The sequence below is a fragment of the Babylonia areolata genome, chromosome 7 (assembly GCF_041734735.1).
Source record: "Babylonia areolata isolate BAREFJ2019XMU chromosome 7, ASM4173473v1, whole genome shotgun sequence".
Taxonomy (NCBI): domain Eukaryota; kingdom Metazoa; phylum Mollusca; class Gastropoda; order Neogastropoda; family Buccinidae; genus Babylonia; species Babylonia areolata.
In genome coordinates this window covers 48,277,318-48,287,143 of record NC_134882.1, presented here as the reverse complement: position 1 = coordinate 48,287,143, position 9,826 = coordinate 48,277,318, and positions in this window count along the sequence as shown.

Sequence of the window (9,826 nt, the reverse complement as noted above, 5' to 3'; positions counted from 1 at the left end):
GAAAAGCGACAACTTAGAAATAATAAAGGGCAAAGAAGCCCGATTATTAACTATACCAGCTGAAGACCAGCTCAATATCCACCGTGTTAGTTATTGATCACCATTGTCCGGCCCAGTTATCTGAGTCATTATTAACGGTTAGACGGTCACCAAGTGCCTTGCACTTCCGTGCACATAGTTGGTGTGTGTGTGTGTGTGTGTGTGTGTGTGTGTGTGTGTGTGTGTGTGTGTGTGTGACAGAGACAGAGACAGAGATAGAAAGAAAGAGAGAAGGAGATAGAAAAATACGGGGTTTGGGGAGTGAGGGGTATGACCATTATTGGTTTACTGCCAATATTTGCATTTCACCCGAATCATCATCCGGGAAAGGAAGGGGGAAAAAAAAAAGGATTTGGGAATAATGACTGGAATCTGCAAGAACGTTTACATCACACACACACACACACACACACACACACACACACACACACACACACACACACACACACACACACACACACACACACACACACACACACACACACACACACACACACATATAAATATATAGATTATTCAACAGGATAAATTTACGAACTTGCATTATAGGTCTAGTTATGCAGACACAGGCACACTGCAAACGAACCGCAAACAGCATCACTTTCATCCTGAATACGCATATATATATATATATATATATATATATATATATATATATATATATATATATATATAAACGCCAGCAAACGAATGATAAGCATTATCAAGAGGATGGATTTACCCACTTGCAATAAAAAATGTGCAGACACAAGCCTGCTGCGAACGAATCATAAACGTTATCAAGGGGATACAGTAAAGCACTTTCAATGGAAATGCGCACAACGCACGCAAGATATGAGCAAACGCTCAGCGAGCATGAAATGTGAGCGGGAGATAAAGGGGGCTTTTCTCTCTGGCAATGAGCATCCAGATCAATACAATACCATGCATGGTCTCTCTCTTTCCGCATACCTTCTCTCGGTTTCGGTTTCTGTCTCTGTCTTTCTCAGAGTCTGACCTCTCTGTCCCCTGTCTCTGTTTCTGTGTCTGTCTGTCTGTCTGTCTGTCTCTCTGTCCTCCCCCCCCCCCCCGCCTCGTTTTATGTCTTTGTCAATGTCTGTCTCCCTGTCCCTCTGCTCATTTCTATTTGCCTGCATGCCTGCGTGCCTGTCTGTCTGCTTATCCATCTATCTGTCTGTCTGTCTGTCTCTCCCTCTCTCTCTATGTGTGAGTGTGTCCCCTCTCTCTCTCTATCATCTCCCTCTCTCCCTGTGTGTGTGTGTGTGTGTGTGTGTGTGTGTGTGTGTGTGTGTGTGTGTGTGTGTGTGTGTGTGTGTGTGTGTGTGTGTGTGTGTGTGTCCTCTCTCTCCCCATCTCTCTATATGTGAGTGTGTCCCCCCTCTCTCTGTCATCTCTCTGTCTATGTATGTGTGTGTCCTCTCTCTATCTCTATGTGTGTCCCCTCTTTCTCTCTCTCTTTGTCTTTCATTAAAATGTTTTCTGAATGTACCGATTCACTCATCCAATACTGTATTATGTGGAGAAACAGGCAGATATCCTAAAAAAAAACCTTTGTGAAATGCATAAAATATTGGTTGAAATTATTGAAGCTTCCGCAATCACGTTTGTGCAAACAGGCTTATGATATGATTTTATTACAAATGGAATTAGGTAAAGAAAACTGGGCTTATTATGTTAAAAAGATTCTGTCCGAACATGGTTTTGGAATTGTGTGGATGTCTAAGGAAGTGGGAAATGAGCAGCAGTTTATTTCGGAATTTAAAGATAGACTTGTTTGTTCTTTTAAACAAAATTGGCATTCTAATATGGAAACTAAAGAAAATGTAGTTGTTTTTTTTCATTCAAACGTGTACTTCAAACGGAAAAATTCCGGACAGTCATCACAGATCAATGGCAAATAATAGACTTTGCAAACTTTCGACTAAGGACACTTGGATTTAATGCAAATAAAAGATGGTTTCAGCCTGGGACATCCACAGAATCACCATGCCCTTTGTGTGCTTCTTGTACAGATGATGAAAAACATTACTTGTTTCAATGTAAATCATTCGACAGGGTAAGATATACGTGTGTTTTTTTTTTTTTTTTTTCAATCTGAAGTAGCTAAAAGGCACGACATTGTTTCTGCTTTGTCGTCTGATGATGATCTTACAATGTCAATAGCTAAATTTCTTGTAGAAGCACAGAGAATAAGATGTAGTTTTACTATATATTCAGAACAATATCAGAGTAAATGAGGCGGATGGCAATGTGTAATGTATATTATCTTGTGTTCAGACTGTAAGCCAGATAATAAGGTAGACATTAATTAATATCACACATAGAATGGATGGTTGTGTTCCGTTTTTTTGTGTGTTTTTTTTTTCTTTGTTCTTTTTTTAAAGCTTCCCTATTGTAAGGGTGTTGTATTTCAATGAGAGCTATTTTGTTTTTCTTTGTTTGCTTGTTTAATTTTGATTTAATGGATTAAACAGTGTGTGTGGTATTATACTTGTGGTGACATAAGAAATAACCCTTACCACCCCCTTGTCAATAGACCTATGCAGGTAATGACAATAAAATAACAAAGCGTCAAAGCGTCTCTGCCATCTCTCTTTCTATATGTGAGTGTGCCCCCCCCCTCTCTCTATCATCTCTCTCTGTCTCTATATATGTATGTGTGTGTGTCCTATCTCTCTCTGTCTCTGTGTGTTTGTGTTTGTCCTCTCTCTCTCTCTCTCTCTCTCTCTCTCTCTCCCTCTCTCCTCCGGATGGTGCATTTGCAACTCTTGTTAATTTTCTACCCTATCGTCTCAAGACCATAGGGGGACACCACTGAAGACCAAGGAACCAGTTCTCTCCATTTCTCTCTGTTCCGCGTTTCTTTCAAGGCATCGCTTAGTCTCAGGCCTGTCCGTTCTGGCATATTATCATCCTACTCATTTTCTGTTTGCCTCTCCCTCTCCTTCCTTGCATTGTGGTTTGCTGCAGACTTGTCTTGGCAAGTCCTCTTGATCGTAATCATTGCCCGTACCATTTCACTTTTTCATTCCTTAATTGCTGTTAGAGACTGTGGTAAGCATCACTGGAGCGGTGGCCATGTGGATATATTCCCAAGTAGGAAACGAGTGTCCACTGGTTCGGACCTGGTTTGTTACGCCCCTCCTCCAGTTTCAGTTTCTCAAGAAGGCATCTCTGCGTTCGGAGAAATCCATACACGCTACACCTCATCTTTTAGGCAGATGTCTGACAGCAGCATAGCCCAACGCGCCAGGCCTTGAGCGCATGCATGTAATTTTTTTTACCAATCAGAGTGGGTTTCTGCTACGAAAATTCGCCAAACGACAAGAGTTTTGTTGCCATGGGTTCTTTTTTCAGTGCGCCAAATGCGTGCTGCACACGGGACCTCGGTTTATCGTCATATCTGAATGGCGATATGCTCAGTTTGATTTTCCAGTCAGTCTTTGGAGAAAGGGCGAGTGCAGGATTCAAATCCAGTCCCTCATGGACACTGTGTTGGCAGATACGCGTCTTAACCATTCTGCCTCTGACCACCCCTTCTCTACTGGATATTGGGTGGTAGTCTGGGTGCTAATCTTTCGGGTGATACGATAAACAGAGGCCCCGTGTGCAGTGTGCACTCGGAGCACGTGACTGAACGTACGGCAATGAAGTGATTGGCAAAATTACGGAGAGAGTCGTTCTCACAATTCGCCTTGCAGGCTTGATGTGCACGCTCTGTTCCTCTTTTTCATATTTGATTAGTCTTTTAAATAACCATTTTTTTTGTGAATGGGGTCACCGTCTTTGCCATGACCTGGACAACACCGTGGTATCTTTTTCTTCGACTTTGCACCATGGATAACAGAAATACGTTTGAATTTCTTTGGTCCCTCTCTCTTCTCTGTATCATGGCAAGATCGCCAACAACTGTGAGTGATCTCTTCGCACGGCCTGCCAGTGTCGATGTGTCGTTTTGTCAGTTCCCGTGCACTCTTCCAGCACACGTGAAACCCAAATGACACCAACAAACACAGTGTTTCTTCCGTGGCTCACTCTCGTGAGCAGCTCGTGGATTATCAAAACCAGTGTTCATCTTATCTGACGTCGACCAGCGCCTCCCCAGTTTTTTTTTTTTTCCTCCCTCTTATCATGGACGTGCGCTCTCTGCACCACACTGTGCCGGCGCCTGTAGAGACTCGGAATTCATTCCCGCTGCTTGCCCTGTCTCAGGAAGCCTGCCAGGAAGAAGCGTCCTTGCAGAGGAGGTCGTAGGAAGCAGGGCAGGAAGATTTCTGTTTGGATTTCCAGCCGTAGGAAGCAGGGCAGAAAGATTTCTGTTTGGATTTCCAGCCGTAGGAAGCAGGGCAGGAAGATTTCTGTTTGGATTTCCAGCCGTAGGAAGCAGGGCAGGAAGATTTCTGTTTGGATTTCCAGCCGTAGGAAGCAGGGCAGGAAGATTTATGTTTGGATTTCCAGCAGTAGGAAGCAGGGCAGGAAGATTTCTGTTTGGATTTCCAGCCGTAGGAAGCAGGGCAGAAAGATTTCTGTTTGGATTTCCAGCCGTAGGAAGCAGGGCAGAAAGATTTCTGTTTGGATTTCCAGCCGTAGGAAGCAGGGCAGGAAGATTCTTGTTTGGATTTCCAGCCGTAGGAAGCAGGGCAGGAAGATTTATGTTTGGATTTCCAGCAGTAGGAAGCAGGGCAGGAAGATTTCTGTTTGGATTTCCAGCCGTAGGAAGCAGGGCAGGAAGATTTCTGTTTGGATTTCCAGCCGTAGGAAGCAGGGCAGGAAGATTTCTGTTTGGATTTCCAGCCGTAGGAAGCAGGGCAGGAAGATTTCTGTTTGGATTTCCAGCCGTAGGAAGCAGGGCAGGAAGATTTCTGTTTGGATTTCCAGCCGTAGGAAGCAGGGCAGGAAGATTTCTGTTTGGATTTCCAGCCGTACCTCACCCACCAACAGCACTGTAAGTCTGTTCCATCTCTCTCACTCAGTCATCTGTTCCATCTCTCTCACTCAGTCATCTGTTCCATCTCTCTCACTCAGTCATCTGTTCCATCTCTCTCACTCAGTCATCTGCTCCATCTCTCTCACTCAGTCCTCTGTTCCATCTCTCTCACTCAGTCATCTGCTCCATCTCTCTCACTCAATCATGTTCCATCTCTCTCACTCAGTCATCTGTTCCATCTCTCTCACTCAGTCATCTGTTCCATCTCTCTCACTCAGTCATCTGTTCCATCTATCTCACTCAGTCATCTGTTCCATCTCTCTCACTCAGTCATCTGTTCCATCTCTCTCACTCAGTCATCTGTTCCATCTACCTTACTCAATCATCTGTTCCATCTCTCTCACTCAGTCATCTGTTCCATCTACCTTACTCAATCATCTGTTCCATCTCTCCCACTCAGTCACCTGTTTCATCTCCCTGACCTCACTCAATCGTTCTCGGAAATGTAACCTTTCTAACCTTATCAAGTTTGACACCATTATTTCCGCCCAAGAACATTCCCATTCTTGTAAAATAATGTCTTAACACCCAGTCGGGCAGAAACAAAACAGATGGAGTGTGTGACTTGATCATCGAAGGAAACTATGATGTGGTGTTTTTAACTGAGACATGGCTTAGACCTACCGGTGATGAATGTGATATTGTTAATTTGACCCCTCCTGGTTTTGCTTTGAAATCTGTCCCTAGAGAGAATGGTGTTGGTGGTGGACTTGCTATTTTGTTTAGTGACAGTTTAGCTTGCAGCATACACGTTTCCACTCAAGACCTTGATTTTAAGTCCTTTGAAGTGTGTGAAACGGCTGTGCCACGAGAACCAGCATGTTACATTCCTCACAGTCTATAGACCCCTACCCAACAAAAAGAACAAACTTTCTAGCAAAATGTTTATCGATGAATTTTGTAATTTGCTGGGTTGTTGTATCTCACATTTAACATTTTTGTTAGTGCTTTTAATTTTCATTATTATTCAACTTCTGATGCAAATGTTGCTTCTCTTAAAAAAAAAAACTTGAAAACCATTGTTTACAACAGTTTGTTAAGGCTACCACCCACCGTCACGGTCACATATTAGATTGGGTCTTATCAAACAGTGAGAACAGTGTGACAGATCTTCTTATTGTTGACAATCTCATCTCTGACCACTCTGTGATATCATTCAATCTTATCTTGAAAAAAGGCCTGAGTTGTGTTTCGCTTGGCCAATGAGATGATCGGGAAGGATGTCCGAACTGTTATGCCCAGCAATATACCTTGCGAAAATCTAGCTGATAAGTTTATTGAATATTTCACTATTAATATAGAGATGATTAGAAGTAGCTTAGATTCTCCTACTGATGTTGGCGAACCTGATACTTTTAATGGAACACAGATCACTACATTCCAGACAATTACCAAGGAACAGATCAGTGATGCCAAATAAATCATGCAGTCAGTCTCGATCCTATCCCACATTCTATATTTTACCATTTGTTTTGAAGAATTACTTCCAGCTATAGCCAATATCATGAATATATCCTTGATCTCAGGTGTTGTCCCGCAGTCCTTCAAGCATGCCTTGGTGTGTCCCCTTTTGAAGAAAGCTAGTCTTGATCCCGAAAACCTGAAACACTTTAGACCAGTATCAAACCTCCCATTTCTTCCAGAACGTATTGGGCTTTGCCAGCTTATGAAACATCTTGAGATCCGCAGTCTCCTGGAGCCATTTCAGTCAGCATACAGTAAGGGACACAGCACGGAAACGGCCTTGTTACGTGTGGCCAATGACGCGTTGCTAGCTTCTGATGCAGGCAAGGTATCCATTATGTTACTACTGGACCTTTCTGCAGCATTTGACACAATAGACCATGTCATTATGGTAAGAAAGTTGCGTGCTGTGTTCGAACTCAATGTTCTGAAATGGTTTCATTCCTACTTATCAGGTCGCACACGCTCTGTTCTTGTAAATGGAAACCAGTCTTTTCCATCTGTGCTCAGATATGGGGTACCACAAGGTTCCGTCCTGGGACCAGTAATCTTTACAATATACACACAGCATCTAAGTTTGATCATCCAACAGTCTGTATCTCACTATCATCTGTTTGCTGACGAGTCTCAACTACACGATTCTACTATTCCCTCTGGAATTCCATGTTTGGCTTCTAAATTTAAAATTGTTATAGAAAATGTAGCAAAGTGGATGAAACAAAACAAACTAAAAGTGAATGATGACAAGACAGAACTCAAGTTGACTAGTAATACAAATAAGCTCAAGCAGATAACTACAACGTCTATCATTTATTCTGACATAGAAATTTATTTCTCTAGTTCTGTCCGCAGTTTTGGTTTTTACCTGGATTCATCCCTTAGGGTAGAAACTCATGTGAACTGCCTGTGTAAAGTTCTGTATTTCAGCTTCGTAAGATTAGTAAACTCCGCCCCTTCCTGTCTGTTGATGCTGCCAACAGACTTCCTGTTACCTTCATTTTATCCCGCCTCGATTATTGCAATTATGTCTTAGCTGGCCTTCCCAATGATAAACTCTGCGAACTCCAGAAAATACAGGATAGTGAAGCTCGACTTGTCCATAAAACGTCGAGGAGAGTGAGTGCTACTGCTCTCCTGCGGACACTTCATTGGCTGTCTGTTCAAGCCAGAATTGAATATAAAGTTGCCTGTCTGTGCTTTCAGTGCCTGAATTGTGATACCGCACGCTCATGTTTTTCTGAGCTTGTTTACCCGTACTTGCCAAACAGAACATTGAGATCTCTTGTCTCCTCCCAGATAACTGTTCCCCGATACTTTCTTTACTCCTGTAGGAAGAGGTAATTTTCTGTCTTCGGCCCAACAACTGGGAATTCTCCGCCTTTGATCTGAGATAAACAACTCATTTATTTACCTTTAAAGCAAATCTTAAAACTTATCTCTAAAAAGATACTTGCCATAACTCAAAACAGTGCTGTTGTCCCAGGCTCTTGGCAATGTGAGTGTAAATGATGGGTGAGAAGAGCGAATGGGGGTGGGTAGATGGGTGGTGGTGGTGTGAATCGAAAGGGGGAATGACTGGCGATTTTTACCTTTTCTATACAGAACTTTATTTTACAATTTTTACAAAATCTATGGAATGCAAATAACATTTATGTTACTTTTTACAAGTATGTATTTTAAGTGAAAATTGCTATTATCTCAGGCGTTTAATCGTGTGTGTGTGTGTGTGTGTGTGTGTGTGTGTGTGTGTGTGTGTGTGTGTGTGTGTGTGTGTGTGTGTGTGTGTGTGTGTGTGTGTGTGTGTGTTGGAATGTAACAGTTGTAGTATTGAGAGTATGTTACTTTGTGGGTTTTGTGCGTTGCGTTTTTATAATGATTCTGTTTGTGTTTCTGTTACTTTTCATTTGTACTTTGTGGTTTTTGTGCGTTGTGTTTTTATAATATTAATAATTCTGTTGATGTTTCTGCTACTTTTCATGTGCTTTCTTGTTTCACTTTAGGTGCTGGATTTGTAAAGCACCCAGAGCTTGCCTATGCTTAAATTATAGCGCTATATAAAAATAAGTTATTATTATTATTATTATTATTATTATTATTATTATAATTGTCATTATTATTATTATTATTATTATTATTATTATTATTATTATTATTATAATTGTCATTATTATTATGTTGAAAAACCTACTTTGATAGCAAAACAAATACATATCCAGACCCGCTCTTAACGAAAGGAGCAACCTGATTTTCACACAGACAAATTCATGACAAAAAAAGAACAACTCAAACTCAGAAAGAAGTTGGGGTCATTCATTACTCATTTAATTTATCTGGATCACTGGCCACATTTCTCGGAGAATGAAGACTCAGCTGTGAAATTATTGGACTCATTGCTGCATTTATCGTGTTCTTATTTATCCTTCGCAAGCGAAGATTAGCATGACCTTCACACTGGGAGGGTCTGTAGATGACTAATAAGACGAATCCGAGCTCTAAAGCGTCGGTGGCTCTGCGGACAGGAGTGGAGCTAATGCTGCCCAGGTGTACGTCAGTCTGGCGCCTCCTCCTGGCGTTGCTGGTCTTTCAGAATGGTGATGTCGATCCTCTGCTCCTCATAGGCGGCGACACCTGCTGCACCATGCCGAGTGATTGAAGGATAGAGCTTCCCATGTTGTTAGGTCAATGTTGCAGCGCTTGATGTGGGGCTGGTCTTTAAGGAATCGTTGTGTCGCTTCTCCTGGTCCCCGCGAGAACGCTCTCCTGCACACTGCTCTCCGTAGAACAGTCTCTTGGGGAGGCACTCGTCGGTCATGCGAACAACATTTTGTATTTGTATTTGTATTTCTTTTACCACATCAGATTTCTCTGTGTGAAATTTGGGCTGCTCTCCCCAGGGAGAGCGTGTCGCTACACTACAGCGCCACCCATTTTTTTGTATTTTTTCCTGCGTGTACTTTTATTTGTTTTTCCTATCGAAGTGGATTTTTCTACAGAAATTTTGCCAGGAACAACCCTTTTGTTGCCGTGGGTTCTTTTTACGTGCGCTAAATGCATGCTGCACACGGGACCTCGGTTTATCGTCTCATCTGAATGACTAGCGTCCAGACCACCACTCAAGGTCTAGTGGAGGGGGAGAAAATATCGGCGGCTGAACCGTGATTCGAACCAGCGCACTCAGATTCTCTCGCTTCCAAGGCGGACGCGTTACCTCTAGGCCATCACTCCATTGGAGCTGGGACCTCATCAGTAATGCGTGAGTGCTTTCCTGCTCTGATTTCTACGGGATCTCTATGCCAGGGCTGTGATTCTGCCAGCTGACATGAAGAATTCTTCCCA